The 20,021-nt window shown below is 42.4% G+C and overlaps 1 protein-coding gene across 5 annotated transcripts in view; it reads left to right on the top strand.

The window, feature by feature from the left end:
* The window catches only part of LOC140714253 (rho GTPase-activating protein 22-like), a 524,093-nt gene that overhangs the window by 245,609 nt on the left and 258,463 nt on the right, over positions 1–20,021 (top strand). The window lies entirely within an intron of this gene.

Here is a 20,021-nt window from a genome sequence, read left to right as displayed (position 1 = left end):
GTCCTTGGAATTTTAAAGTAAGTGGAAATTGGAGCAAACTTCTTGCATCACACTCAAGTGTGATCATCAGGAAGTCACTGCAGTAGTACTTAACCAGACACCCCCAAACCAAACAACTACTTGCTATTCATGAAGAGCTGACCTTTAACCCTGGGACTTCATTAAACAGAGACAATGCTGACCTGCAGGCAACAGCAAGCTCGATAACATTTGTACTAAGTTGCCTCCAGTGTATGTTTTGTTTAAAAGTGGTAAACTTCTCTTATGGCAATGTTTTTCAATTTCATTACAAGGTGTATATTAAAGGAATAATATCAAGGCTGGTCTGTATATCCAGATTGGGCTTACATTCGGTGGAAGGTGCCTCATAATCTATGGCAGTAATATTATTATTGATATACAGCGCTGAATAGGCCCTCCACAGCCCTTCAAGCCACACTGCTCAGCGGTCCCCCAATTTCATCCAAGTTGTTGCAGAACAATTTACAGCGCCCGATTATATATAGGTCTTTGGATTGTGGGAGGAAACCAGAGCACCTGGATGACGCGGTCACGGGGAGAACATTAAAACTCCTTACAGGCAGCAGCAGGAATTGAACCCTGGTTGCCTGTACTGTAAAGTGTTGTGCTAACCACTACGCTGCTGTGCTGACTCTTACAGGAGGGAAGTGCGACTTATTGCTTGTTGCCGTATGATCTTAAAATACACTAACGTAATAATTATGCCAGTTGTGTAATGTGTATTCATATCAGTTCTCAATAATGCTGTGATTGTGTCCCTTTTCATAGGCTCAGTAGGCCTGGATACCACCTCTTTATTCAAATCCCAAAGTATGTGGTTGTTTACGAGTTCCATCAATTTATTTATAGCAGTGCTTTTAACTTAACTTTAGTGGTCAGAAATTTGTTCCACAAGAAAGATGACACAAATATTCCTGTTTCCATTCATTCCCTTTCACATGCCCATTGAATGGTTGAAAATGATGGGCAACATTTTTCCTCTATATGTTTGACAAAGGCCTCGCTTGGTTCTGAAGCCTTGCTCGCCTGAGAGAGGGATCTCTAGCTCTCCCCTTGATCCAACACTCAACCAATTTCCCCATGGGGATGAATAAAGTATCTATCTATCTATCTATCTATCTATCTATCTATCTATCTATCTATCTACCATCAGCGTGCCCTTACTGTGTTGAATGCTACACTCAGTGGCCACTTTATTAGATATAGGAGATACTGAATAAACTGGTCACTGGGTGTGTAATGTCCACTCTACCTTGTTGTGATCTCTGCTGTGTGTTAAGCAAGGAACAGACAGCTAACAACAGAACCTCGACATCATGTGGGACACACACATGGAGAGGAGTCTACGGAAGAAAGGAAGTGAAGCAAGTCATATGGTAATCACATCTGTTTGTTTTAACTCACCATTGTCAGATTACAACAGTGACTGCACTTCAGAGAAACAGAAACTTCGGCTGTCTGGTCCATTGAGTTTCTCCAGCTTTTTGTGCGTTGTCCCAGATTCCAGTATCTATAAGGGAGAGGCAAGAGGCTGCAGATGCTGGGATCTGGAGCAAACATCTGAATGTTGACAATTCTTTTCCTCCCTCCGTGGCTGCATGACCCGTTCATCCAGCAGATTGATTGTTGTTCCAGCATCTGCAATCTCTTGCATCTCCATTTTGCTACTCCACTGCAAAGTCTCTTCATGTCCACTTTGAAGGAGTTTTCCTCTGGTCCAGATAAAGGGTCTCAACGCAAGATGTTGGCTGTCCATTTCCCTTCTGCCCTGCTGAATTTCTCCAGGTTCCAGCATGTGTAGAGTCATGTACCTCCATTTTGTTGCAAGGTTGTTTGCTTTGATTTTTGGATTTCATCGTAAGAAGTTAAAAGAGGATCAGGGTATTCAGCCCTGACGTTCAATAATAACATGACTGATCCAACCTGCCCAGTTTCCTGCCTCATTTCTGTTTACATTTGTATACCTCAGCTTTGAATATTCAAATATTCAGTCTATAAAGCTTCCTGGAGAACAGGCTTGCAAGGACTCTCAGCTTCATGAGGGTACACGTCTTACCTTCTATCTCAGTCCTCAATATGCACCCTAAGGGTCTGAGACACTCTGGTCTTGGGCTATCTCTTAAGAAGAAGCATCTTCCCAGTTTCTCACTGTGCACATGGCTGAGATAGACATCAGCTGTCTAGGAATCTCACTCCTATGGAAGAGTATCAGTGAAGAGTTGCATCTATAGGGAGTTAAACTTTGAATTCCATGCACATTTCCAGGGACAAGCACTGGTATTTGAGCCATGTGTAATCACAGCATAACTGTCTTCCAAATCTATGCAAAAGGTCAGCGTTAACAAACAGTGCTCGCAATATCTGATGAAGGAGGTACTGCCTAGAAATTTTGCAACACAACAGGCCTGACGAACAGCTTTACTCAGAGAAAAGTACAATGTAGTCTCCTGTGGATGATTTTGCCAGAAATTCTGCAGGGTACATCTAGGTATGAGTGCCCTCCTGCTGAGATCACGTGCCCATGATGTGATCTTGCTGTCAGCAGTAGATGGGATGATGCTATTTCCTCTGCCACGTTCCTTTTGAAACTTGGCCGGGAAATTATGTTGCTCTGGCAGTGCCCATCATTGGGCATCCCCAGAAGCAGCTAGTGTTTCCAGAACAATGCTGGGTAGAAAACTTTTCCATCAGTAAGTTCTGTACTTTCTTTTGACCTTTCCCCTGATCCAAAGGCCTGCAGAAGCTACCTCCCAACTCCCTCTTCCTTTCCAGCTGGCCCCTCCCCCCTTGTGTTTGACATGCCAATATACAGGATTGAAAGAGGCTGCAGACTCAGACAGCTCCATTGTGGGCACCAACCTCCCTACCATCAAGAACATCTTCAAAATGTGGTGCCTCAAAAAGACTACATCTATTGTTAAGGGCCCTCACCATCCGTGACATACCCTCTTCTCATTAGTACCATCAGGAAGGAGGTACAGGAGTTTGAACACCCACACTAAACATTTAGGAACAGTTTTCTGAATGGTCCATGAACCTGTGAACATTTCCTTATTAGTCTTCCTTGCACTATTTTTGTAACTTGTAGTCCTTTTTTGATATCTTGCACTGCACTGCTGCCACAAAAGAACAAATCTCACAGTGATAATATACCTGATTCTGATTCAGATCATTCATCCCTCATCCCTCAACAACTTCAACCAATACAGCAAAGGCCTCGGTTCGAACTTATTGAAACAATAACAATTTCAAGCCAGAGCTGATAGGACAGATACTGAGAAATTTCTCCTCATGGGGAGCTCAACACTGGGGGACAGTGGTTCAGAACATAGGCCCTCTCTATGTTACAAGGGAGTCCTGTACATGTGAAGTGCTTGTAGCCAAGACTGTTCGCAAGTCAGAAATACGGCCAGAAACCAAGTTTCTAAGTGCAGAAGATGCCTACTGCAGTCCCTCAGCAGTCGGCAGATCCATCCTGTTGGTGTCCCAAACACCCACTCGTATGTAGGGGCGGTGCATAATTGGGTATTCGAACTCTAGGGAGGACCCATACAGAGCTGGCTATTTATCTGTTTGATTATTTACTTATTTATCAGTCTATCTATTTATTTGTTTGTTTATTTAGAGATACAGCATGGAGAAGGCTTTTCCAGCCTTTCCAGCCTCATCGACCCACAACCCCGATTTAACCCTACCCTAATCATGGGATAGCTTAAAATAATCAATTATGCTACTCGGTACATCTTCGGACTGTAGGAGGAAACTGGAGCAGGGGATAACCCATGTGTTCCACAGGAAGGACATGCAGACTCCTTGCAGTTAACACAGAGTTGAACTCTGAACTCTGACCCCTTAAGCTCTAACCGCTACTCTAACATGGCACCTTAGGACAGAGATGTGCAAGAATTTCTCATCTCAGTCTCTGTGGAATCCTCTAACCCAAGAGTGGGATGAGAATAAATCATTGAATATATTCAGTGTTGTAAGAGACTTTTGGGCTATTTTGAGCTCAAGGTGTAGGAGGCACAGACAGGTTAAGATTAGATCAACCATGATTTTGTTTTGGCAGAGCAGGTGCAGAGAGCTGTAATCAATGTTTTCTCTAATTTGCAATGGCCAGTGTGCCAAAAACCTTGTACTGTGCATTTTTTTTGCCCAATGACTACATGTGTGCATTGAATTTTATATCTAGAGGTATTCATTTTATCAGCTAGCAAAACACTGTCAATAAGAACTTTGATCTCTGAGTTTAATCGTTTCCACTCTTGTTCATCTGCACTTTCATAAAACGTACGTAGCGGGTAATGAAAGGTTTTCTCACCAGAGCTTTTGCATACCATCCATATGTGATTTGCTTGCTAAATGATGCTTTAAAAAGTCAAAACACAAAATGCTGGCAGAACTCAGCAGGCCAGACAGCATTTTGTGCTTTTATTTATTTCCAGCATCTGCAGATTCACTCGTGTTGCCTTTAAAAAGTCAAGTTTCTGAATATCATTCCACTTCGTCCCATTTGCAAATTCTTCAGCAACTTTTGCATCGCAACAATACATGCAGGTAACACCAGCTTCTGTATTGTGCATTAATATTTCTTGTAGCTGCACTTTCCTGACCTCATGAGCTTTCAGTGTAACAGTTTCCATTGTTTCATTAAGCCATTCCACTGTGAATAAACTAGCAGTTCTTTTGCACTTTATGCCCTTTGCTTCTTTGGAATTCAACATAGTGAATCAATAATTTCTTCAATAAAAACAGTATAAATAAGCCAGTTCTAAAATCTGCAGACAAATTATTGCAAACTCCACATTGTCAACACCATCCGCATCAGAAACCGGAAAATGAAATGTGATTGTGTATGCTCGTGAAATATACTTAATATGCCAACGAGGTAGAGGGAGACAAGCTTTTGAGCACAGTTTAAATTCCTTTGTGCACTCGTAGCAAATGATGTGTGCATGCACACACGTGCACACCTTGAAGGGAGCAGTGGCTATAATGACCAGCCCCTACCCCGAATCTCTTACTTTATTTCTATATTCTTCCACCTCTGTACTCCCTCACTGCCACTAGGCTGTGATCATCTCTCCTGTAGTCATTGGCACTCTAATACAACTTTGACCTCGGGAAGAAGGGTAGTCAGCGACCTCCCGTTATTACCCAATTTCTTTTTGCTATTAACCTGCCCTAAGTAACTTCCATTGGCTAATAAAGCTACCAGCCAAGGATTGAACCAGAGTACCAAGGGACACCCACAGTCACAGTAAGAATGTACAACCTCCACAAAGAGAGCACCTTGAGCTTAGGACTGAGCATCAGTACTACCTCATCCACCATAATGTTGCATTTTTTTAAAAGATCAGTGAGAACAGTGCCTCTAATCCTGTTGCTAGTTAGTTTGGATCTGTCAGGGTGTCCCAATGAAGTCGAGGATCTCATTTTTTCAGCAGTAACCAAATAAATTAACTCTGTCTAATGATCCCAGACTCTTGAGGGAATAAAAGATTATGCCTGTGAGAGAATTTAGGAATGTCTTATACATTGTGGGAAAAGGATGTGAGAGATTTCACATGTGCATTGAATTTATCTCTGCATGTGTGAGATGTCGTCTCTCAGAGCAGAGCACAGCCCCCAACCTGAGTAAGAATTAACATGAGAAATACTGCCAAAGTTTTGTAGCATTTACCCTTTGACACATGGACCTCAGATCAGTTGGGCTATTTTGCATCTCCATAGAGACCTGTGCATCGTCACACAATCGCAAGCCCAGCCTGTCTTCTCAATAACTTCAGAACAGCAGAGGTGTCTGTGCTGCTACCTTGCAATGACAGGAAGTTGCTGCAATTTATTGCCACTGCCTCTGTTCCACCTCCTCCCTCTGCAGTAGTGTGACAAGATGACACTGCCAAACACTCGCTTCTTCATTTTGCATCACCACAAACAAGCGAGAGGGAAAGAGCAAGAGACAGAGAGAGAAGGAGAGAGCGGGAGTGGGAGAAAATATGTGGAAAGATTATCCCTATATAAATAGAGTGGGAGTGTAAAAGAAAAGCAGATGCTTTGGAAGCCTCTCACTGTTTTTGGCAAAATGGGTAGGGCATAGATTAGGGGTGAATTGGTCTCCCATTGGGAACTTGTGGGTGAAATCCCCTCCATATCCTGCAGCAGACAGACTCAAGTGCCTATCTCAAAAGCCAAACCAGACACTGGGCTACTTGTCCAGCCAGGTTAGATCTATTGGTAAGAAGACATCATCAATTCTACTGGTGAATGGCTTATTTTGACAGTAACATGTCTTGAAGTATGTGGGGAAACTGAATCAGGTCAAGGTTACTGAATAAATCAAGTGTTTTGTGAAAAAACTATGTGAAGAATTGCATTTGCTGGCTCTGTGTGTAAGCCTGGTTTACATAGAGTGACCCATTTGGACCTTTCTGAATTCTTTGGGATTTTCTTTGAACTGGACGTAATTAATGAACTTAATTGAGATGGTAAAGTTGCAAATGCAACGAGATACAATGGCTCAGTTGTTAAACACTGTAAGTATGTTGAGGTAACCCTTTGAGTGCTGGATTATAGTTCTGAAAGATGTACAGTATACTTAAATACAGTTTTCTTTCTATAATTTGTATCGGTGCCTCCACATGCTCTAAATTTCCTGAACCTTTTGCAGTACTTGTGATCATCTGATATTTTTCTGAATTGTGTCTTCCTTCAGGAATAATGTCCTATATTTTTTATGATTGTTAGTGCTAATGATATTGCTGGATCCAAAGCTTCAAACTTGGATTCCTTTGCATCCTCTCTCCCTGGATGATGTAGGAGACAGCCATTCAAACCCCTTAAGCTTATTCTACCCATTTATATTCCATGTTCTATACCAGCATGGCTCTCGACTCTATTAGAGTGTTACATTTTCTGAGGAGTGCTTGGATTCTGCTTGTAGTTTACAGTTGGATTGTGGGTCATAGTACACAAATGATCTTTAGCATCAGCGAAATGGTTGGTGTAGTCACGTAGGACGGAGACCTGGAGGTTTCCTATGAGTACTCCTGCAAGTACGAAGGGATATCAGGACCAGCTTCTTCACAGAAAGTGTGCTGCATATTTAGAATGAGCTGATGAAAATTATGCTTAAAACAGGCACATTAATAACATTATAAAACCACTTAGATAAGTGCATGGATAAGTGGGGTTTTGAGGCTATTGCCCAGCATGAGCCAAACGGATTAGCTCTCTGGGCAACACCGTTGGCAAGGATGAGTTGGGTAAAGAGCCTGTTTCATGCTGATTGGCTATGACTCTGTTTTGGGTATGTGCTAAGTGTCTTTTCTTCATTGTGCACCTCAGAATAACCCATTGTAACTTCCCCAACTCCTTTCATGAGATGGTTTCCGCACTGAACCCATTGATTTGGGATTTAATATCAGTTGACTTGTACTTAGAATATAACAGTATAGCACAGGCGCAGGCCCGTTGGCAGCCATGTCTGTGCCGACTGTATTGCCAATTCACATAATCCCAGCTGCCTCCACATGGTCTGTATCCATCTATTTGATGACACTTTATGTAGAGATCTGCCAACAGAAACAGAGCACCCACAGCTGCTTACCAAAAGGCTTGGTGATAATTAATATTAATTACAGACTAACGTACTTAACAGCAAACTGAAGGAAACAGTATCGCATTCAGTAGCCTGTACCACCAGGGAATGGAGGCCATAAAGTAAGATCTTCATGGTCTAATAGGAAGCAGGTTCAAGGCAAAATGATCACAACTGTGAAAAATGCAGATCAAGTGCTTCGGACATTAACTTTCCAGCAAAGATTCATACTGAGAAGTTGTTTTTCCCTTCTTTGACCCTTACCCTGTTAACTTTATGAACTCCCTGAGGCTAGAGCAACAGACTGTGTGATAACTAAGACTGATCTTTATGAGTTAACATGATATTTGAACAAGGCACAGTATTTGCGGGGGTAAAGTGCATTGGCCCAGCTTTGTTGCTTACACGCATAACTTTCCTAATGCATGCACCAGTTACTCTTTGGAACTGCAAGCGGAGAATGGACATAAAAGAGGCAGATTAGTTCTCACTGTGGATGAGAGTGAAGAGGCAAGGTTTAGCACGGGGAATAGATAGACTGCCTCCAGCGGGGAAGCGTTGGGGTGAAAGTGCAAAGGGATTTCAAGTATACACAGTGAAGTTGTACGATGTAAGCAAGGGAATGGGGCTTAATTTTCAGAGGAGTAGCATTAAAGGCAAATTTGAGGCATAAATTTGGTTTAAAATGGCCTTTATTCCTCCCAATACTTGAGCTCTTCATGTCACCTGGAAAACATAGAACCACAGAGAGGCTACCACACTGCAGTATAGAGAGGGTGCTACACTGTCAGAGGTGCTGCGTTGTAAAAGAGGTATCAAGCCAGGTACGTGTAATACCTCAGTTTGAAGAGAAAGAGGGGTTTTCCTCATGTCCTGCCCAATATTTGTTTCAGCAGTCTTTTTCCACTCATTTGTCATGTTGCTACAGTGGACTCCGGCTAATTCGGCCTTTGGTTAATCAGGGCAGCCGCATATTTGGGACAAATTTTAAAGAACAAAAACCAATCAAGAAAATAGCCAGGGTTCCCTTCATTTACTTAGGTCACATTGTCACTTAATTGGGAAAGGGGACTGTGTCCGAGCAGTTTCTAATCGGTGGCATGCTCTTGTGTGGCTGTTAGACATTGCTGAGCGAACAGTTTTTAAAAAGCGTCAGTTGCGTGTGCTTGCGTTATGTAATCCATTTGGGCCAGTGGACACGATTCAAAAAGCAGAGATTTTTGACCATTTTTTAAAAATTTTGACTTCATACAGGAAGGCAGTCTATTATCTGCACTAGGTGTCTGTGCTGATTTTGTTCATTTACAGTCAATCAGCAGCATATACTGGAAGAATTTTTCTGTCGAGAGGAACTAATACACAGTTTTATAGTACCGATGGTGTTCGAATTTGTTCTGTATCTCATTTCAATGAATAATTTGTTTCTTAGTTAAACAGTAGTTTGTCTTTTTTATACTTTTTAATTATTTCCATGAAATTTAGATTAATTGGGGCAGCCACTTAATTAGGCCAAGATGTGCTGGTCCCATTGTGTCCCAATTAACTGGAATCCACTGTATTTCTGAATTCTTGTCTGCATCAAATGACTTCTGTATTTCTGTCAAAGGCATGTCAAAAAAAGTTCTTAGCAACACGTACAACACGCTGGAGGAATTCAGCAGGTCGGGCAGCATCCGTGGAAACGTCCTGACGAAGGGTCTCGACCCGAAACGTTGACTGCTCGTTTCCACGGATGCTGCTCGACCTGCTGAGTTCCTCCAGCGTGTTCTGCGTGTTGCTTTGACCCCAGCATCTGCAGTGTACTTTGTGTTTTCAAAAAGTTCTTAACTGTCTGTGCTGGACATGGGGCATTACAGATTGAGGGAATTGCTGCATAAAAGGAAGCTCCTTGTAATCATAACTATATACCTATAGGACAATATGAAGAAAGGGAAAGACACAGAGCAGTTCCTGCAATGCAGCAAATATGTATAGAAATAACTTAGTTTGGAGAAAAATACTCCCCTGAACAGAATACAAAGCATTGTTCATTTTCTCCCTTGTTCTGCTTTGGACATTTAAAGGACTGGCATAGCGGAAAGCAAATTTAGGAGGGAGAAAATTAAAATAAAGGGAAAGAGTTTTCAGTATATCATGGAGAAGTGGGAGTTTCATACTTTAAGTCAGGAAATAGAACTTTCTTTGAAGCTCTTAATCTCACAATAGACTTTCTTGTGGCCTTGCACATCTTGAGCTGTCAGAAGGCTGTTGTTGGGGGAGATCCTAGTTCGGATGGCTTGCTACCTGCTGGCAGCTAGTCAGCTGCTTTGCTTCATGGCAGGATCACAGTAATGACTTGCGAGGATTTGGAGCCATAATCCTCAGAAGCAAGTCCAACAGTGAGGGAAGGCATGAGGGTTATTAGTACATCTTCCATCTTCTCCTGGATTTGGATTCTTCCCTAGACTGGAATCAACAAGGGATGATCGACAGCTGAGACTGAGTTTGAATGTCATAACCTCCTACAAAGCTAAATCTTGTGACCTAGTGGACAGCAAAGTTTCTCTTACAGATAAGCTCAATACCTTCTAGATAGATAGATAGATAGATACTTTATTCATCCCCATGGGGAAATTCTATGCTTACTTAGACCACCAGAACAGGGAGGAACCATCGCACACCCCTGTGTTTCCCGATGATCCTTTGGTCTCAGTATCTGAAGTTGACATGCAGGCTGCCATCAAGAGAGTGAACCGAAGGAAAGCATCCAGTCTGGATGGAGTACCTAACCAAGCACTGAAGACCTGTGCTGACCAAGTGGGTAGTATATTCACGGATATCTTCAATCTCTCACTTGGCAGTGTGTGGTACCCACTTGCTTCAAGCAGGCTTCAGTTGTACCGCTGCCCAAGAAGAACGTAGTATCCTGCCTAAATGACTATTGCCCAGTGGTACTTACATCCACAGTGATGAAATGCTCTGAGAGGCTGGTGTTGAAACATATCAGCTCCTGTCTGAATAGTGACTTGGATCTGCTCCAATTTGCCTACCAAAGCAATAGGTCTACAGTAGCTGCTATCTCGATGGCTCTACTGGAACATCTGGACAGCAAAAATGCGTACATCAGGTTGCTCTTTATCGATTACAGCTTGGCTTTCAATACTATCATCCCCTCAAAACATATCAGTAAACTCCAAGACCTGGACCCCAATACCCAATTGTGCAATTACTGTGAAAGTACAACAAGGTCTGTATTTCCTCAGGAGTCTGCGGAGGTTTAGCATGTCATCAAAAACCTTGGCACACTTCTATAGATGTGTGTGGCATTACAGCCTGGTATGGGAACACCGATGTCTTTGAGTGGAAAATCCTACAAAAGGTAGTGGATTCAGCCCAGTATATCACAGATAAATCCATCCTACCACTGAGCACCTCTACATGAAACGTTGCCAACACCAAGGATCCTCACCACCCAGGCCATGCTCTTTTCTTGCTGTTGCCATTAGGTAGAAGGCACAAGTGCCTCAGGACTTACAGCAACAGTTTCAAGAACAGTTACTACCCCTCAACCATCAGGCTCTTGACAGAAAGGGATAGCTACACTCATTAAGGACTCTGTTATATTGTTATTTCATGTTTGTTATTTTTTGCTATTTATTTATATCTGCATTTGCACAGTTTGTCTCCAGTTAACAGTTCCGGATGTTTACCGTTTAGTTACTGTTCTATAGTTTTGCTAAGTATGCCTGCAAAAAAAGAATCTCAGGTTTGTATGTGGTGATATGTGGTGTACTCTGATAATAAGTTTTACTTTGAACTTTATTCCCCTGTGACTGGCTCGCATTTTCATCTTACAATGTAACCCTGACTTCCAAAGCTGCACAAGGTCATACTGATGACTTAAACAAGTAATACCAGACCAAACCATAACTAAAAATTCCTTTGTACAACTCCAACAAAAGTCACTGTTCAGATGAGCATAAATTCCCCTCAACGTACTCATAAGGAAGGTTGACTCCCAACTTCCCTGGGGATTTTTTGTTTTCCTCAGCATTTGTTTCCCAGTGTCCGATTACCCAAATAGCATCAGCAATGCGCAAACACTTACCTCCAGTATTATTTTCAAATCCACTTGTTTAAGAGCAATTGTTCTTTATTTGCAAAGCATCCAGCTGTTACTTATCCCTGGAACCATGTACCTGTTCTCTTTACTAAGATGTATGGTCTTCCAGAGACTGAAGTACAGGCTCTTGTGTGCTTTGATTGTGTTGCTCTTGTAGTTCACTGTTTCTTTCTATTTCCTTACCTCGAGATCTTTCCTGCTCTCTTGTGCTGATCTCTGCCCTACCATGCAGTTTGCTGCTCACTACTGCAATAGGGAGGTTACTTGTAGTCTATAGTCAAGGAGGGGAGACTTCATTTACTTTTCCTTCAGTCCAAAGGAGCAAGCAGAGTGGACACAGAAATTCACTTACAAAGAGAAGGAAATCATAATGTGCACCCACATGCTACTGTTCCTATTAGAGAATTCACTGACAAGTGACTGTTAAGAGCTGTGCCTCTGAATAATTTCCATGGATAACTGCACAGAGATTTGATGGGCACTGGTATTCACTGGTCTGTGAAAGTTCCTCTGACTCTACACTCTGCCCCCATCCCCCATTCTTTCATTGCATCATTGCATCCATTCACTAAGCAGCAATACTTACCAGTGGCTGTTAGAGTGCAGCTTAAAATGTGGTATGCCCCTTTTGAGAGATAGCCGCAGAGGCCATTCCAATAAGAGAATGAACTTGCAATAGATCGACTGAGAACCCCTGTGCTGATCTGATGCACAGTTACACAGGAGAGTTTGGATTGCACCCAGATTTAGCAGGTATTTTCTCTATGTATCTAAAAATACTTGACATGTTGGCAGGGCGATTGAAACCACATTTATCCCAGTATCAACAATGAATGCTTCTCTGAGCTGCTCGCTCTCCACTCTTCAGAATGAAAACAAATGTAAAACTCTTTATGCAGATGATGTTCTTTCAAACAAAGATTGACTTCATAAGTGCCAGAAACATATTATTGATTATGCTTTAAAAATATTTGACATTCACTGTGCAAAACTTAACATTGAAGGCCCTTTGTATTATGTGGTGGTAAATATCTGCACTCTTTTTATTCTCTGCCAATCTCTCCTAAACATGTTGACTCTGTGCCAGGGTAGAGTTGTTCAGGCACCAGTACCTTTTAAAAGATGAGCTTTATTTGGCAAACGTACGTCAAAACATGCACTGAAATGCGTCATTTTTTGCATCAACGACCAACACAATCCAAGGATGAGCGCAGGACATCCTACAAATGTCACCATGCTACTGGTACCAACACAGCATGCTCACAGCTTACCATCCTAACCCATACATCTTTGTTTGGAATGGGGGAGGAAACCGGAGCACCTGAAGGAAGCTCATGTGGTCACTGGGAGAACATACGGACTCCTTACAGATGACAGCAGGAATTGAAGCCCAGTCTTCTAATCATTGGTGCAGAGAAGCATTTCCCAGCCCCTACACTACAATGCCACCCTGTTGTTGAGAACACTGTTGTTCATCTTGACACATAGTTAGCCATGAGTTACACGCCTGTCAGGAAAATCCTGTCCTCGTCTAGCATCTCACCAAAGATCACAACCATCCAGGCCGTGCCATTTTCTTATTGATATCATCTGAGAAGGAGATACAGAAGTCTGATGTCCCACACCTCCCGATTCAAAAACAACCATCCAACCATCACACCCTAATCACTACCTCAGGGGAGCAACCCAATGACAAGTTTGTGCTGTAATAGAATTTATTTTGTTTTGTATTAATTGTATCCATTCGTCTAAAAATTGTGTATAATGTACATTCAGTGGCCACTTTATTAGCTACCTCTTTACCTCATAAAGTTCATGGTCTTCTGCTACTATAGCCCATCCACTTCAAGTTTCGATGTGTGCATTCAGAGATGCTCTTCTGCACAGCACTGTTGTAGCGTGTGGTTATTTGAGTTGCTGTCGCCTTCCTGTCAGCTTGAACCAGTCTGGCCATTCTCCTCTGACCCCCTCATTAACAAGGCATTTTTGCCCACAGAACTGCCACTCACTGGATGTTTTTTCTTAGTTTTCTTGCACCAATCTCTGTAAACACTAATGTGTGAAACTCCCAGGCCACCCCACCTGGCCCCAGCAATCATTCCATTGTCAAAGTCACCTGTATCACATCTCTTCCCTATTCTGACGTTTGGTCTGAACAATAACTGAAGCTCTTGACCATGGCTGCATACTTTCATGAATTGAGTTGCTGCCGCGTGACTGGCTAATTAGATACTTGCATTCAAGAGCAGAAGTATTATAACCATATAACCATATATCAATTACAGCACGGAAATAGGCCATCTCGGCCCTTCTAGTCCGCGCCGAACGCTTACTCTCACCTAATCCCACTGGTCCGCACTCAGCCCATAACCCTCCATTCCTTTCCTGTCCATACACCTATCCAATTTTACATTAAATGCCAAAATACCAAACCTGCCTCTACCACTTCTACTGGAAGTATTAAATAAATTGGTCACTAAGTGTATGTTTAATTTACATTTATCATGTGAATGTTATGTCGCTCTCATTACATGTATGATGCTGATGCAAGTTTTCTTTGTACTTGTGTATATGGCAATAAACTTGACTTTGACTTTGAGCTGCAAGCAATCCCAGCAGAAGCTGCTGGTGTGGTTCTGGTCAGGAAGCCAAGCCCATTTGTCTTTTCCCTTCCCCCAAGGTGCTCTGGTCAATGGAAACACCCTCAAGAGCTCTTGTACTGAAATAACAAATATAGGACCCTCCGTTGTTCTGTTGCTACTTTGAAATAGTAGCTTTTAAGCAGAAGAATTAGATTATTAGACTATGGTGTAATCAGTGGGTGAGATCATGGAGTGGGCTGATGCTCTTTTGCCCTTTGAACATAAGAAAGGGAAAAAAACACAACAAGCACATTATACGTTTAACAAGACTTTATATATTTATGTATTCTGCTTGATTTACACATTTAACCCATAGAATGAGCTGGTACATTGCCATGAGCTTTCATCAGATGTATATTATCTGGGATTTGCAACAGTGTAAAGGCCAATTTTAAAAAAGCAGATTGTTGTCAAAGCAATTAATTTGCATTTTATAGCGCTATGAGAAGCTACATGAATCTAAGCTGTGTGGTGTCCTACTTATTCCTCTCAATGATATGGGGTAACTTTAGTCTGGAAAACGATGCTGAATTATTCACAGATTTTGAGCAGATGTCTCTGAGACTGTGCAGAAGTGCCAGAAAGTGAGCGTTGGAATGAAGTTCCTGTAAAACACCAGGATTTTCGCTTCCTTTGCAAAAAGATCTCTGGTGAAAACGTTCTGAGTCAGCCAATTGTTGTTACTTCCTCCCCCAGAACTGATCACTGGATTTGGACACAATAATTGACAAAGGCATGGCCAGTTATGATCGTTTTCACTGTGGGGACTTGGCAGGGGGTGGGAATAGGAAATCCATGAGGCGCTCGATAAATCTGCCAGGTCAGAAAGGAAAAGGTGAAGCTTACAGATTTGACACATAGAATGAGTTAGTATATTGTGGTCGTTTTGTGTGATGAAGGCTGGGGCTGGAGAAGGTTCGGTGTTTTCTGGAGGCTCCAGAGGTGTCTCAGTTGTGAGGTGATGCATTTTGGGAGCTCTAATCAGGATAGGATAAGCCCTAGGGAGTATCGAGGCTGGTATGGCCCTAGGGAGTATCAAAGAAGAAAGGGACATTAGTATACAAGTCTATACAGCGCACAGTAAAGTAGAGGTTAGTGCAACTCTTTACAGTGCCAGCTGTAAGATTGGGGTTTGATTCCTATTGCTGTCTATCAGGAGTTTGTACGTTCTCCCTGTGACCATGTGGGTTTCCTCTGGGTGCTCTGGTTTCCTCCCAAAGGGTCAGTGAGTTGTGGATATACTATGTTGCAGCTGGAAGCCTCACTTGCAGGCTGCCCAGCACAGTCCTCGCTGATTTGGTTTGACACAAATCACACATTTCACTGTGCGTTTTGACGTACATGTAACAAATAAAGTTAAGCTTCAAAAATCTTTTAAAGATGGCAGCAGAAGTAGATATTGTAGGGAGGAAGGAAGCTTGCCTTCATTTGTCTGGGGAGAGAATATAAGACCACAGACAGATTTACTGGTTAGGCCACAGCTGAAACACTGAGGGCAGTTTTGGTCACCACACTGTAGGAAGGATGTCAATACACTGGAGAGGGTGCAGAGGATTGAAAGGATCACACTCACTATGAAAACTGGACTGGGAATCCCGAGCCATAGGAGGCTATAGACCAAATACTGGTAAATGGAATTAGTATGGGTGGCTACTTGATACTCAGAATGGATGTGGTGGCTGAAGGGTCTGTTCTTGAGCTGTATGACTCTATAATTCTTCAAGTCTACGCCAATCGTCCTGGCCTGCTTGGAACCTTGCAAACACACATTTTTCAGTCACATTTCTCCTTGCCTCTAGTGCTTGGACCGAGCGTGATTCCAGCCCTTGGAAGTTAAAATTGTACCCAGCCCCAAGTTCCACTGGAAGAATTTTCAGTGCATCCATAAATATTCATCTGTAGCTATATTAAAGGATATATACCATCACTTCTCAACTGCCCCATCTGTGGTAGTGTCTGTAGTTCCTACATGGAGCTGTCTGGAAGGAATTTGTACATTCTCCCCATGAACATGTGGGTTTCCAGGAGCAGGATATCATTCCTGTTCTTGAAGGATTGATTAGGAACATGGATTCATACAAAATGTAAGAGACATTTGGACAGACTCATAAATAGTTGGGAATGGAGGGATACGGATCATATGTGGGTAGAAGAGATGTAGTTTAATTCCTCTGCTCCACGTTCTATACATTCCTTTGAAAATTTAGGAGATATACATAAAGCATGAAGTAATGAGAAGCAGATGACATTCGGGGAACAGGCACAGGATGCAATACTAGTGAGTCAAGTCTGAGAAAGGAGGGATTTATTCACAGCCTCATTATAAATGTCTCTACCTCAGAATGCTGAGCATGTTCAGTCAATGCGCCAGGTTAGCCAGTGGGTTAACTCACAGCTTGACATACCCCTCGCCTGCCCTAACCGAACCAGGATACAGAGAGATGAAATCTACGTGGTGTCCTGACCTCTGGTGAGTGGACAGGACCACCAGTGGCACTTTAACCCTTTTTGTAAAATTATGAATTAAGTTTATTTTGGTATTGCTGTTCCTTTCCATGCCTTGTGGCACATCAGGCGGTAATCATGCTGTTTCTTAAGTGTTTTGTCTGTTTTATGAGGCCGAGTTGCTAGTTCCACGCGCAACCCAGCACCGAGGGAAAGCGTACAAGGAGCTGGCCAGATTGAAAGCCAGGACTGCTAGCCTCAAAGTCCGGTGTGGAGCCACAACACCACCGGCTAGCTAATTATTTTAATATAAAAGTCATGAGAACTCCTTCCCCCAACCCAGAACACCCTAATTTTTTTTTTGATAGCTCGTTATAGTCAAAGTCCTTTGAATTCCCTTAATGTTTCCAATTATTAGTTCAGCACAGCGTCGTGGCCCCAGGAGCCTGATTCTGTGATGCGCCATTCTATGTTCTATGTTTATCAGAGACATTTAAAAGTAACTCCAATAGTCTTGGAATGTGATAAATTTAATTAAAAACCCCATGAAGCTGCAATTAATGTAAATATTGACATAAAAGAGCACAGCTTTTCCATTAAGCTCAGTAGCCATCCTGCTTAAAGGAATACGGTGACACTAATTACGTACATGGTGAGGGCTCAATATGAATTATATCGAGCTCCATAGTTCAATACGTTAGCTCTTACCCCTGGGGCTCAGCGCAGAGCAGATACCGGCTTGCCTGGGCATTGACCCAAGCTTGTGTTCAACCCCTGTGTTTCAATGTGTAGGCTTAGAAGCCAGAGGTGAGTACGATCCCACCTACCATTTATTGAGATCTAGTATTGTTGAGGAATTAAGCTTAATGGAGATCAAGGGAAAAAATGGGGTTGAGGAAATTTTTGGATCCACTTAATGAATGTCGGAGCAGGCTCAAAGAGAGCAATAGTCTTCTCCTCCTGTCTATGTCCTTGTGTTTATGGTCTCTGGTAGTAGGTAAATGATAGAGTTCCAAATTGAATGGCAACACTATTTAGTTTAGGAATAATGAAGATTCTGTCCAAGTTGTGTCGTAGACATCTGCAATGTATATCATTTAGAATCTGGTTGATATATAAACATGTTAGATTCACACAAATCGATGAAATGTCCAGTACATGCCTTGGTGCTGTACATTCTCTGTGTAACTGGAAAACTCAGGGCAATGTGAGGGTGCAAGAATAAAACAGATTCATACTGGATACAGATTATCAGGACTCATGACGCTCCAGAGCAATATGAGGATATGATTAGCTACTCCATTCTGGGATCTTCCTCCACATTTCCTCTCCCTCCAATCCAATCCAATTGTTCGTTTTTTTTGTTCCCAATTTTAAGCTCCCACTTGCCATACTTCTAATCTCCCATTTCTCTCTCTCAGTTCCCAATACCCACATCTATCTCCAATATTACAATGCGCACCAGCCTTGGTAAAGCTGTTAGAAACTTTGGATCCATTTGAAATTAGAAACAGTCAGCATGGCTTTGTGCAAGATAGGTCATGTTTAACCAATCTATTAGAGTTTTTCGAGGAAGTTACCAGGAAAGTGGATAAAGGGAAGGCAGTGGATGTTGTATACGTGGATTTCAGTAAGGCCGTTGACAAGGTCCCGCATGGGAGGTTAGATAGGAAGGTTCAGTCGCTAGGTATACATGGAGAGGTAGTAAATTGGATTAGACATTGGCTCAATGGAAGAAGCCAGAGAGTGGTAGTGGAGGATTGCTACTCTGAGTGGAGGCCTGTGACTAGTGGTGTGCCACAGGGATCAGTGCTGGGTCCATTGTTATTTGTCATCTATATCAGTGATCTGGATGATAATGTGGAAAATTTGATCAGTAAATTTGCTGATGATACAAAGATTGGAGGTGTAGTGGACAGTGAGGAAGGTCTTCAAAGCTTGCAGAGGGATTTGGACCAGTTGGAGGAATAGGCTGAAAAGTGACAGATGGAGTTTAATGCGGACAAGTGTGAGGTATTGCACTTCGGAAGGTCAAACCAAGGTAGAACATTCAAGGTAAATGGTAGGACACGGAGGAGTGCAGTAGAACAGAGGGATCTGGGAGTACAGATACATAATTCCCTAAAAGTAGTGTCACAAGTAGATAGGGTTGTAAAGAGAGCTTTTGGTACCTTGGCCTTTATAAATCAAAGTATTGAGTATAAGAGTTGAAATGTAATGGTGAGGTTGTATAAGACATTGGTGAGACCGAATTTGGAGTATTGTGTGCAGTTTTGGTCACCGAATTACAGGAAGGATATTAATAAGGTTGAAAGAGTGCAGAGAAGGTTTACAAGGATGTTGCTGGGACTTGAGAAACTGAATTACAAGAGAAAGGTTGAATAGGTTAGGACTTTATTCCCTGGCGCATAGAAGAATGAGGGGTGATTTGATAGAGGTGTATAAAATTATGATGGGTATAGATAGAGTGAATGCAAGCAGGCTTTTTCCACTGAGGCTAGGGGAGAAAAAAATCAGAGAACATGGGTTAAGGGTGAAGGGGGAAAAGTTTAAAGGGAACATTGGGGGGGGGGGCTTCTTCACGCAGAGAGTGGTGGGAGTGTGGAATGAGCTGCCAGATGGAGTGGTGAATGCAGGCTCACTTTTGACATTTAAGAAAAACTTGGACAGGTATATGGATGAGAGGGGTATGGAGGGATATGACTCAGATGCAGGTCAGTGGGACTAGGCAGAAAAATGGTTCGGCACAGCCAAGAAGGGCCAAAAGGCCTGTTTCTGTGCTGTAATGTTCTACTTGGAGATCCCAACAAAAAGGTGCAGGAGACCAGATTTCCATCTGAATCAATCCTTTAGCATATGAACATGTGTATTACTGTGGATTTGACTTAAAAGAACTCACCAGTTCAATCACTTTTGAATAGATGCTTAAAATTGTGTTAATATGGAGTGTTTTCCTTTAACTCTCTCATCATGCCGTTCTCAAGGACAAGCATTAATTTTCATTTGAACGGAAAGGAATCCAGAGCCAGTCTGCTGATAGAGTCCCAGAGCTTTCACCACCTCCTGGTTTAGGTCGTCCCTGGGAATACAACTTACTAACACTCCTATGTATAAGCAAGCTCCCATAACCTTATTGAATTAAGAAGTCCAACCTTTATACACACATCTGTTCCTACCAAAGGCAGAACTTGTTTCCTTACTTCATAACAGA

Source organism: Hemitrygon akajei, chromosome 21, assembly GCF_048418815.1.
Source record: "Hemitrygon akajei chromosome 21, sHemAka1.3, whole genome shotgun sequence".
In the NCBI taxonomy this organism is placed as follows: Eukaryota; Metazoa; Chordata; class Chondrichthyes; order Myliobatiformes; family Dasyatidae; genus Hemitrygon; species Hemitrygon akajei.
The sequence above is the reverse complement of the archived record's forward strand: the minus strand, read 5'-3'. Positions and strand labels throughout refer to the sequence as shown.